Source organism: Gopherus flavomarginatus, chromosome 9 (assembly GCF_025201925.1).
Source record: "Gopherus flavomarginatus isolate rGopFla2 chromosome 9, rGopFla2.mat.asm, whole genome shotgun sequence".
NCBI lineage: Eukaryota > Metazoa > Chordata > Testudines > Testudinidae > Gopherus > Gopherus flavomarginatus.
In genome coordinates this window covers 65,077,200-65,090,373 of record NC_066625.1, presented here as the reverse complement: position 1 = coordinate 65,090,373, position 13,174 = coordinate 65,077,200, and the positions used below count along the sequence as shown (strand labels likewise).

Below are 13,174 nucleotides of genomic sequence, written 5' to 3'. Positions count from 1 at the left end.
GCATAGCTACTCTACCTCTCCAAAGCACTCTTTTGCCCTCTGCACTGGGGTTTTCCTGGCATAGCTCTGTCAGCTAGGGGTGTATGTGATTTTTTCACACCCCTGGCTGATGTAGTTGTACTGGTAAACCTTTATGCCTGCACAAAAGCATATTCCCCTACCTGAATGAGAATAGCTATATCAATATAAAGCACTTTCATTCTGCTAAGGAAAAGGACAAAGCATCTTTATACCAGTATCCAGGTTAGGTATCCATACCAGTTAGGTTGTCCTGGTTAAGAATAATTCAAACTACAACTTTTCTAGGTATTGAAGTCCTAAGAAGATACAATCTCTGTCCCCAAAAGTTTAAGATCTAGGGCTCTGATACTGAAAATACTTCTGAATGTGCTTTAAGCTTAGGAATAATAACATTGGCTTCAATGGATCCCAACTGGGGCATATAAGCACCATCAGAACATAATATAGAAAACAAAAATAAATAATAATCTTACAATTAGAGACATAATATGTTTGTTTTCCTTCCAAACAATTTTTTAAAACCACTGCCCATAGCTATTATTTATTTGTTAACCACTGCAAATTATTTTTTTTTCCAGTTAATGACTGCCTGTTAAGGACAATGATTAATAGAAAGAGTAGAAACAGGCAGCGGTTAATTTAAAAACAAACAAACAAAAAAAAAAAGCTCCAAGCAGACAAAGACAGCTCTATAATAATTTAGAGATTAGCCATAAGTGGAATCTTTTTATCCAACAAGCCTTCCTGAAACTTTAGTGGCCTGGATAAAATACAACAGAGGTCTGAACCACTCCTGGGATGTGACCTGGTCTTGCAATTGGACTTGAGTAGGTAGAAGAAAGTCAGTGGAGATCTCTAGAGATAAATGGGTCTGCCTTCATGGATCTGAGGGCAGAACTGGGGTGTTAGTATGCAAGGTGGATCTGAGCCACTCCTGTTTTGGTTCTCAAATGAGCTGAAGATCCAGACCTGATCTGATTTGCAAACATAAAACCTGATTGATGCGGTATTGCAATATCCAGACCACCCTGGTTTGTTCATTATAGAAAAGGAACTAACATGATTTATCTGGACTCCCCTTTAGTCCCACAAACTTTAGTGGTTTGCATAAAATAGAACAGCTCCTTTGGATCTGAGCCATGCTTGGTTTTGGTTTTGAAAAATCAAAACATTGCTTCCTCAGCTCAACTCTGCTTACATTACTGACCAAGTAAAAGGTATGATTTGCATTGGAGGCCTGGGCACTATTTGCAGGGCCGGCTCCAGGCACCCGCGCAGCAAGAGGGTACCTAGGGCAGCCAATGGAAAGGGGCAGCACATCCCTTAGTCCCTTTCGGAGGGAAGGACCTGCCACCGAATTGTAGCCCAAGAATGAAGCAGCGGTGGTAGAGCTGCCACCAATCGCTGGAGCTGGCCCTGACTATTCAATAGTGATTTTATGGAAAAACAGTTTAACTGAAAAATAAATTGGATAGTGAATATATCCACAGACTATTATTAACACAAACTTATCTGATAGTGCTAAAAGTGAGCTGGTTAGTAAGAGCTGAGCTTCATGCTTTATTCTCCAGCAGAAGGTGAGTAGCAGCAGTTTTATTGGAACTGGGAAAAATAGTTTGCTCAGTGTTTCACTTGAACTTGGAAAAAGTTATGTAAACCTTGTAAGACAGAGAGAGAGAGAGAACAAGTTAAAGAAAAGCAAAAACAGAAATCAATCCAGAGAGGAAACCTGTTATGGATATATTATACTCATGAATGTAAGCAATACAGTATATCAGTAATTTATCTAGGTTTTATATGTACATGTTTCTGTATCTACTTTGTACTTGGCATTTGTATTAATATTAAAACTTATTTCCTTAAAATAATCTTAATATAAATTACATAAATAAAGAAGAGAGAGAGACTGGGTTGGGGAAGAATAAGGAAAACTCTGTTCCTGTTGGACACTTAATTTGAGGGACCTGTTGTGCTCAGTTCTGTTTTATCAGTACTTCTAGGCTCCATTTACACTAGAACACTGACCCATTACTGACAATAGTTGTCAGGAATAGGCTCACCTGAAAAGATGTTGAAAATAGTTCAACTGCTAGAGCCAGATTCTCTGTCCTTTGTTTAATGTACAGGGGAGAAAGGCGCAAGTTCCCCTGAACTTGAGGAAACACAGGGACTTCTCCCTCCATGCATGCGCTATGGGGACTGCCTGTGCACCAAGGAGCTCAGGTACAATCCTTCCCTGTACACGTCCCTTACTCTAGATAGCCCAAACTACCATCAGTGTAGATGGGACCCAACTGTCTTCAACACCATTACAAAACTGAATTGACTGACAGTCTGGAGCTGTTGTTTATGATGATCAAAGGCATGGAGAAACTTCCATATAGGGATGAGTGAAAAGATTAGAGCTATTTAGTTTAGAGATATAAGAAAGACAGAATTAGTTTCTAAAAAATAACTGAGTACAGAGAAGGTAAGTCATATGATCCTATTTACCATTTCTCATAATACAAAACATTGGGTCATTCAATTAAACAACAAATATAAAACTGATAAAATAAAACATTTTGTTTTGTGCAGCACATAATTAACCTGCCATAAGATATCAAGGAGGCTATGTGCTTAATAGGATTCCAAGTGATGAGACTTTTACATTATTTTTAAGAACATCCACAGCTTTATACGCCCTCATGCTTCCAGGCCTAAACCAACCACAAATTGATATAGATTAGGAAGAAACTTCCCCTATGAGTAGGTAATTAAATACTTGCCTTTTATGTGATGGGGTTTTGTGTGGGGTTTTTTTGTTTTTCCTTCTGAATCATTTAGTACTGGCTGTTGCTGGAAACAAAGTATCAGGCTATGTACACCACTGGTCTTGACCCAACTGATCATTTTTCTTGGTAGTTAGGGCATATACAATATTAAAATGTATATTGTTGACCTAATAGAATATTATTGCCTTGATTCTAATGTGGCTGCCACACACCTGTTCTAATTATTAATTAATTAAGAGCCTACAGGCTTCTTGAATTTAATAATACACCCAGAGACAATCCCAATTCCAAATTACTTACAATATTCTAAAAGTTAAACTCAGAGACCAAGGGAAATTGAGAGGTGTGGGATTTCTGGTGCTAGTTTAATTCCAGATGCATGGTAAACATCATTCATCTCTGCTGTGAACTAACTCATTTTCATTTATGATAAGACAGATTTGACAGCAATCAGAAACTGTGACCATTGCTTATTACACTAATTAGAATCATCTTCCTGTGACTTTGTGCTCCACCTGTCTGGTTGTTGTACCCATTCTTGTCTCTCATCATGCACTGAGGTCCTGATGCTGCAAAGACCTACACAGTTGATTAGATGTATGCACTATGGGGCTCAGTGTGTGAAGGACAGCTCAGTTGTTTGAGCATTGACCCACTAAACCCAGGGTGGTGAGCTCAATCCTTGAGGGGGCCATTTAGGGATCTGGAGCAAAAATCTGCCTGAGGGTTGGCCCTGCTTTGAGCAGGGGGTTGAACTAGATGACCTCCTGAGGTCCCTTCCAACCCTGATGTTCTATGAGCTATTAGCCTCTATATCTATGAAGAAGTTTTTGCAGGATTGGGACCTTAGATTGTGAGCTCTTTTGTGCAGGGTCTTTGTGTTCATACGGTGCCTAGCACAATAGAGCCTCAATCCCTGAGTCAGGCTTCTAGGTGCTGGTGCCATACAAGTAATAATATTAAGAATAAACTGTATCCTGGATACAAAAATCATAGTTTAATAACTGCTTTAAAAAATGAAATATTTCTGTTATTTTTTGTAGTACCTTCAAGTGGATAGATGATATGCATCATAAAATTTGCTATTTTAGTCTGAGTTAAAAACATCTTTTGAATCCACAAGACTTCTATATTTTTTCTCTTCACCTTGAGCAGTATAGGGAAAACAAATCTGGCTGAGTTTCAGCACAGAAGGAATTTTTACAGCAGATTTCTAAACCCTGGTGAAGGTCTGTTTAAGATTCAAATGTTGACACAGCCTTAGGTATTAGGAGAGCAAACTATTGTATATAAAACTTCTAGGAAGTAAGGCTTTATTATAGTGCTACATGAGATGATTGTTACACTATCACAAAGATATTTCTAACCATTACAGAGGAAATGTGAGATGGTTTATATCTAAAGTAGCTATGTAATAGATTGAACAGTGAACCCCATAGCAAGGTTTACTGCAGAAATTCAAGTCAGAAAAAGAGGAGATCAGCAGAGCAAAATTACAGAGTGTCTGAGAAAAAAGAAAATACTCTTTTTGACAATAAATGTAAATCGTTTTTAGAATTTGTGAACGTATTTTCTCTGAGAATTACAACCTGCCAGCTTTTGGGGTGGGGTGGGAGTGTTTTACAGTACAGAATATTTTTTTTTCTCTTCTTACTCCTTAATGAAAAAACAATGGAGGCACAAGAGAAATGTGAATCTTATGAGATTCAGTTCTTTGTGAGCAGTGTGAATAGAAGGGATATCTTAAAATCACTGTCTGAAATATACCTAGGCATATTTTATTTATATACAATGAGCCTGATTCTTGTTTACAGTATGGATTTTTCTACATGGCAGTTTTACCAGTTAAACCAGTATACTTACTATATTAATATAGTTATACAGTTATAACTATGCAGGCATAAATCCCCATCTGGATATTCTTATTCTGGTACAAGAATGTTATTTTTTTGGTTCAGCTGAAAACCTTTCCCATGTGACATAAACTAAATTGAAAAAGGCACTGTTATATGGTACTCAAAGTGTCCACTCTAGTAGGTTATAGTTGTATAACTATATTAGTTTAAATTCACTCCTTAGTTTATACCACAAAATCTTTCCCACGTAGGCAAGGCCTAAGATTGCTTTACACTATCCTACCAGTGTAAAGAGGCCTTTACATTGTGTCCACTTTAAGGCCCCTGTGCACTGCCAGAGTGGTGAAAAGGGGCCTTAATGTTAATGAGAATCAGAGCCAATGAATGTATCCTGCAATGAAGCTGATAACTGCATTAGCTAACGCCTAGTCTACACAAGAAGTGTTGCAGGGTATTTTGGTATAACTTAGGGCATGCGATTAACGCAAAACAAATTAATTAGATTTAAAAAGTCACTATTAATCACAATTTTAATTGCATTCTTAAACAATAATAGAATACCATTTTAAATTAATTATAAATATTTTTGAATTTTTTCTACATTTTCAAATAGATTGATTTCAATTATAACACCAAATACTAAGTGGATAGTGCTCACTTTGTATTATTTTTATTACAAATATTTGCATTGTAAAAAAGATAAACAAAATAAATAGTATTTTTCAATTCACCTCACATTGTACAGTAGTGCAATATCTTTATCGTGAAAGTGTGCCTTACAAATGTAGATTTTTTTTTTTACATAACTGCATTCAAAAACAAAACAATGTGAAACTTTAGAGTTTGCAAGTCGAAGCATGAAGGGGCATGTGAATGTTTAGCATATCTTGCATATAAATACTGTGATAGACCCAGGCCAGTTGTGAACAGCAGAGTAGTCGAAGGGAGATATACTAGCCACTGGATAAGCAGTTTTCTGTTCCCTGAGTGACCAGAGCAGGGGCTGCTCCAGGCTAATGAGAACACCTGACTCCAATTAACCTGCTAAGAGTCAAGTGACGCTGTTAAGCACCTGACTCTAATTAAGGTCCCTCTGATGCTGTAAAAGGTCTCACTCCAGTCAGGCCAAAGTGAGCCAGGGGAGAGGAAGTGTGTGTGTGAAACTGGGAGCAAGAGATGTGCAAGAAGCTGAGAGTGAGTAGGCATACTGCTGGAGAACTGAGAAGTACAAGGGTTATCAGACATCAGGAGGAAGGTCCGGTGGTGAGGAGGACAAAGAAGGCGTTGGGAGGAGGCCATTGGGAAGTAGCCCAGGGAGTTGTAGCTGTCGTGCAACTGTACCAGAAGGCACTCTAGACAGCTGCAGTCCACAGGGCTGGATTAGAGGGTGGGCCTGGGTTACCCCCAAACCTCCCAAGTCCTGATGAAACACAGGAGGAATTGACCTGAACTGTGGCTTCTAACAAAGGGGAAGGTCTCTAGGCTGTTTTCCGACCCACAGGGTGAATCTGTGAGGCGAGCAAATCTGCCAATAAGCGCAGGACCCACCAAGGTAGAGGAGGAACTTTGTCACGATACCTTGCTATGCCAGCTACAAGAGTGCCATGTGAACACCTGTTCTCACCTTCAGGTGATATTGTAAATAAGAAACAGGCAGCATTATCTCCCATAAATGTAAACTAAACTGTGATAAATCACAACTAATTTTTTAATCTTGTGATTAATTGCAATTTTTTTAAATAATTTGATAACCATAGTATAACTATACTAGTATAATTAATAACCGGCTTAGCTTGCAATATTGCAGAAATTGTGGATTCCACAATATTAGGCTTTGACTGCAGTTTTGACAGTGAGAGGAGCCCCTGATCTGAGCCCCAGGTGGCCGACAGAAGAAAATCGTGGATAAATAATAATGGATTTTATTACTGCATATAATAAGGTCCATTATTATTTTCTGCCATTTTCCATTGCTTGTCTGCAACTCAGCCACACTTTTTTCACAATTTTCCCACAATTCAAGTAGGGTATAACTGATAAAGCTTCCCTCTGTGCACAGTGCCTAAGTCACACAGGGCCAGATTCTGCCTTACCTTTGCACAGCCTGCAGTGGTGAGAAAAGATACAAGGACTCTCCCCATACCTCATTACTTAGCTCATGTAAGGGCCAGGCAGAATTGCACTTTCTGAGTTCTGAGAAGTGCAGACATAGCCTGGAAGGGTGTAGGGCTATGCCTTTGGCCCCACCAGTACAGTGGCCAGTGGAATGACATGCCAGTCAATGGACAGTGGGACAAAGAGCAACAAGTTGCACCTCACAGAGGGGTCCAATAGCAGCCACTCAGTGTCTTGCACCCTATCACTCTGGGAGGAGTTTTGCCTCCTCTGGGCTAAATGCCTCCCAGTTTTCCATCAGAGCAGTGTGGCTCTGCACTGCTGTTTGCTGTGGGGCATGTGTACAAGGCATAGTCTAGCCCCTTTCATGCCTTTAAACACAGTGGTTTAATGTAGCTTACATTAAGGATAAACATCTAATTCCCCAGCCGATCACATTAACTGAATGATACTTATTCAGCGGCTGTGCAGGGATCTGAAGGAAGGCATTTCCTTTCAAATGTCAGTTCACTGCACTGTGTGTGAAAATTATGAACACTTGAGATTCTCAGTCTAATAATATATGAGCAAGATGTCTGTGAAGCTCCAGCACAATAAAATGGAATCTGAGTTCATTTAAAAATACTGTAAATTTTAAAACTATGGGTATGCCTACACTGCAGTGTAAGCTTGGGGTCAGACTCAGGCTTGAGCCCAGACTAGGGTGACCACATGTTCCGATTTTATCAGGACTGTCCCAATATTTGCTGCTTTGTCCCGCGTCCTGACCAATGTTCGGTTGGGACACAGGACAAACAAGCAATTTTGCCCTCCGCTCCCGCGCACTGGTGGAGCCTGGAGGGGCTCACACCCCTGCCTGCCCCGACTCCATTGCCTCCTTCCCCCATTGGATCCCTCCCCAAATCCCCATGCTGGCCCTGCCCCCAGCCCCACCCCCTCACTGCCCCATTGGATCCCTCCCCAAATCCCCACCTCTTCCCCAAGCACGCCATTCTGCCTCCCTCCCAGGCTTTCACCAGTCAGCTGTATGGCCATGCAAGTGCTGGAGGGAGGCAGAGCAAGAGGACAGAATTGCAGTGCACAAGGAGAGTTTTGCAGTGCAGTTTCTACAACAGGAATGTTGGCTAAGGAAGATAAGAGTGCAGCAGAAAGATCTGTTTGAGAGGCTGGTTACGCTTATGGCCACCAGAGTACAGGCTACTGCTGCATCCCCAGCACATCCTGAGTCCCCTCCACAGTACCATGTTCTGCAGACCAGGAACAGTGCCTGGGTTGCCCATACATCCAGGACTTAACAGCAGCTGGACAGGGCAAATCTGCCCATGCAGTTCTCCACCCCCATGCAGGTCCTTTCCCTGCTGCATATGCCCACCCCTGTGATGATGCCCTTCCCCTGCAAGCTTTCACTCCCATGATCACCCCTCCCCCTGCAGGGGTCCAACCCCTGTGAAGGCCTCCACCCCCATGCAGTGGCATCAAATGCATGCTAAATGTGGAAGAAAGGGTAAGGAGAATGGGGGGACAGTGGACACACAAACTTAGGGAATTTATTTGTTGGCCCTCTGTTTGTGCTGTTTAATGTTTGGTTTATGCACTTTGTTTTATTTGAAAATTGATTAATTTGGTGTCGGTTTATTGCTGGTGTGTTGGTGTGCTATTAGGTAACTGCCCTGCCTGGCAATGGTTTAATAATGTGAACATCCATGTTCACAAAAAAGGCTTTTATTTTATAAAGAACGTTGATTGGTTACCATAACTGCATCACATCGTATAATGTGTAGTTCAAATAATAAAGATAAACACATGATAAGGGACAGCTGGGAAGTTGTATTAACACAATTACTCAATATTTTTTCTACATCTGTCCATATTGTAAATCCACAGTTTGTGCCAGATTCTCTCCTCCCCAGTTTATAATCAGTCACTGCACCCATAAGTATAATGCACAGCAATCAATCCTCCCGCAGTTCATAATCAGTCATATCACCCATAAGTACAATACATGGTGATAAATACCCCCATTTCTGTATGATGTGATAGTAGCTCATTTACTGTAAGCATTATACAAACATATTAATAAACATACTATTATCCCTCTTCGATTGTCCCAAGCAAGTCCATAATGTAGGAGCACAGAGCACCCTGATTTGTGTTCCCTGGGTGCATTCTGCCCCAGCTGTGATAGGCATACTTTCTGATTGAAAGTTGCTCTCAAGCTTCAGAAGTATAGCTTTCTTCATGTGAAAAGTCTGGACCCACTGCTGGTCATACCAGGTCCTCAAAACAATATGATCCACCAGTCTGTTCTGGCCCTGCTCCAGAAGCACCAGACTACATAGGGAATATCAACAGCTTTACTAAGAGTTCTGGAACCCAAGGGAGGGACACTAGGCCAGTGACGCCAGGCTCCAGACTCTGACAGCACTGCAGGGTGAGTCATCGCACCATTACAGGGTGCATGCTACCCCAAGGTATAGAATGTCACAGTTGCTTCTCCACATTGCTGGCTCTGGATGCACACAGACCTAAAAGATGGCTCAGCAGGATGTATTGGGAGATTGCGACAACTCTCTGTAACGTGCGGGGTGATAGTCACATTTTCTTAAGCTGCACAGTGAGCCAGATCGGTGAAAGGTGAGGGGGGTGCTAGGAAGCCTGGGATATGGCCATTTCACTGGGGTCTGCATACTGCAGTGTGAATGCAGAAGCTCAGGTTTGGTGCTCAGGTCCAGAAATTCTAAACCTAGAGTCACCAATGAGTGTGGATGCTCAGACTATGGGCTTACAAACCCAGGATCCACTGATTTGATACTAACCCTGGGCTTGCGTTGCAAAAAAACAAGAAAAAAAAAACTGCAGCAGCACGTTTCAGAGCATGGGTCAACTGGTGTCTATAAAACCTTCAGAACTATAACCAGGGCAGCAGAAAACCCTTTATAGAGGTTTATAAAGAATTTTAAAACAAATAATATAGGACATACTACTTTAAAGGTGCTCTGTCACACTTCATTTTTTTAAATGTTGATCAATGAAAAAAACAAAACCTAGTCGATAGTGTCTTTATGGAACCAACCATAACACCATGGCAGAAAGGAGTGTTTTCCTATCCAAATTAACGTGAAGTAGGATTCAAAAGGGAATTTACATCCCTGTACATTGTCATACAAATCTGTATTTCATATACCCCCCATGAAATAATGTGATCTGACTATATAAGAGACATTTTCTTGACTTAAACACTGTGGGGTTGGTACATGCCAGGTGCTGAGTGCTGTTGCCCTGATCCAACAAAACACTTAAGCATGAGCTTAACTTCAAGTGTATGAGTAGTCTCACTGACTTAATGTTAAGTATGTTTAACTGCTTTGCTGGAAAAGGGCGAGGATGATCAACACCTAGCAGGATCGAGCCCTGAAATATCTAGGGCTTTAACTGTTTTTGCCAAGAACATATTTCTAAACATTTGGAAACCTTGCAGAATACAACTTTCACTTGACCTTCAATCTCAAAATGTACTGAAGTTTCAAAGGATAACATTCCTATAGGAACTCTGTAAATCTGGAAAAGATTTGAAGTTTTCATGAAATAGGCACTGCTCTGTCTGCTTTTTAATTGGTTAAAGCTGACAGTAAAAAAAAAAAAAAATGCACTGCTGCTTTTTTGTTAGAAGTTCCTGAAATATATTTAGAACAAATTTTCCACTATGCAAACCACAGGTTTCTGTTTTATTAATTAGACTAATTTTGTTAATATTCAAATGCTTGAAAACTGCTAAAATAGTGCTTATAATCATTAGCAAACGTAAGATTTTCAGTTTGCAAACCACACATTTTGGTATATCTTAGATGTATATATTATATTATAGAAAAAACAAATGGTATAAGTTAAGCAAACTTTAGAGGGTATTTCTGGCTTGATTTTGCTTTTCAAAGCATTATATACTTTCATACCCTTAAACATTTTTGCTAAAAAACAGAGGGCTAAATTCTACTTTCAGTTACATAGGAATAAATGTAGTGTAGACATAAATGTAGTACATGTAAAAAACATGTAAATAATGGGAACAATCAGGTTTTCCACATTGTAAGTCAGTATAACCATGTGATCTTATTACTGTTGTCCTGTGAATCTGACACCTTCGTCCCCTATTCCTACTATTGGCCTTAAAGGAAAGAACACATGCTTAAACACGTGCTTACCTATGCATTTATAAATTGCCTAGCAAAGTAGGGTCTTTGGGTGTTACTGGAACAATAAATGATGATAATAACAAAGTCAATTGAGTTCCTCTGGCTATACACTGTCTAACTGAGAGCATAATCTCCACTTAGAGAGACTTTGGACTTGATTAAGGGATATCTCAAATTTAGGCCCGGATAGGGTGACCAGATAGCAAGTGTGAAAAATAGGGCCGGGGTTGTGAGTAATAGGAGCCCATATCCAAAAAAGCCTCAAATATTGGGACTGTCCCCATAAAATCAGGACATCTGGTCACCCTAGGCCCAGAGACTTCTTTCGTGCTCCCATTGAAATTAGTTGCAAAATTCCATTTATACAAAATTTTGCTTTCACTTACACTGGTATAAAAATCAAGCAACTCCATTGATTTCCATGGTGTGAACCTGAGTTACTCCAGAGTAAATAAGAATAAAATTTGCCCTTTTGTCCTCAGTAGAAACATTCATGAATATCAATTCAAAGTTTTTAAGCTAAAAATTGTACCTATATTGCCACTATTTAAAATGAGTCTTCACTTCTGACTGAAATCTTTGGTCAGTACCGTTTCATTAATGGTGGTTATTGTTATTGATCTCAACAGGGAAAGTTGCTAAATGTATCTTTTGAGAATGCAGTCTGTCTCTTCATTATCAGAAAATAAATATATTGTGGGAGCACACAAAAATATTGTTATGCTGTCTGTTGACAATATCAAACAAATATGGTTACAGGTACAACGACAATGGTGTTTGGCAATGTAGCATTCTGTATAAGGTGGAGTTGTTTAATGAGCTAATTTTCACTCAGACCAAAAAATGAATCAATATTTTCACAATGTCAAAGGAAAACAATTGTCTTTCTAATTTCTAATATGATATGACCCAAAAAAAAATAAAAATAAAAACCCTAAACAATTACATGTTGAACCTCTCTAGTCCGGCATCTCTGGTCCGGCAACATCCATAGTCGGACGTGATTTTATTTTATGTTTTTTTAAAACTTTTATCTACTTATTTCCTTGTGCCAATACAGTAAAATTGTGTAACAACACTAACACTTTGTTATGAAGAGAGATGGTAAGCCTTGGCTAGGTGGCGTTGCAAATGTTGTTCTGTTTATTCGCCTCAGAGAGATAAAAATAAAAAGAGAACCGCTCGCTACAATATTGACCTCCCGTGGTTTGGCAAATTTTCTGGTTCGGCACCGGTAATGTCCCAATTGTGCCAGACTAGAGAGATTCAACCTGTACTTGAAAATGATCTTTAAATGTGGTTAATTGCTTGAATTTATTGAGACACTTTGAAAAGGAATATCATTGTGTATGCTCCGACTCTTACCTACGTTAAGATTATTCTAAGATGGTGGAGAACATCCTCTTCATTTTCCCTCTTAAATAAACAAACTAACTCCCACAAACTACTTCTTTGGGTCTGATACTTAGGGAAAACTCTTGACTGAACTGAATTAGATATTCACCTAAGTCAGGACTGCAGGACCATGAAACTTATCAGTAGGAAGTAGTATAAGTAAATAACTAAATACACAATAAAATATGCAACATTTTAATTGGTCTTCCACAAAAACAGTTACTCCTCTGGTGCTCCCTCTGCAGCAGCAGTTAATTGACAAACACCAAGTGCTTTGTCATGTTGTCATGTCATGTTGGTCGTGCACTAAAGAAGTGAATTTAATAACCATGTTAAGTTTAAATTCGGTTACAAAGAATCAGGGGAGCATTGTGTGTCAGAAAGAGTACAAGAAAACCAATGTGGAAATAAATTTTAATGGTAAGCCATGATTCTAAGAAGAGTACAAAAATTAAAAAGAATTTTCTTTTAAACTAAAAATGCCTTGAATATACATTTAGTTTTAAATATGCTTCTCCCTGCACCAAGCCGGAGTAATAAAGCAAACTAGTGGATCTTAGGGAGGATGGCTACTTCTGTGACCCTTGAGGAAGGCTACTACGGGGCTTCTGGGGCATGCGGGGTCCTCCAAAGGTTGAATTTTGCACCTATATATTTAACTGATCAGATCTGCGAGGGAGAAAAAAAAAGACGGAATTGTGCATTTTATGTAAAAGCATGAAATTTGTCTTAGGGCATGACCTAATAAAGATTTTTAGATATGGAGACATCACCAGCTCATGCCATGTTGGCTGTGGCAGCCATTTTAACTTTATTGTCCTTA

At 39.6% G+C, this 13,174-nt stretch overlaps 1 protein-coding gene across 1 annotated transcript in view; it reads right to left on the bottom strand.

Moving 5' to 3' along the window:
- The window catches only part of MYO1E (myosin IE), a 160,115-nt gene that overhangs the window by 145,781 nt on the left and 1,160 nt on the right, over positions 1-13,174 (bottom strand). The window lies entirely within an intron of this gene.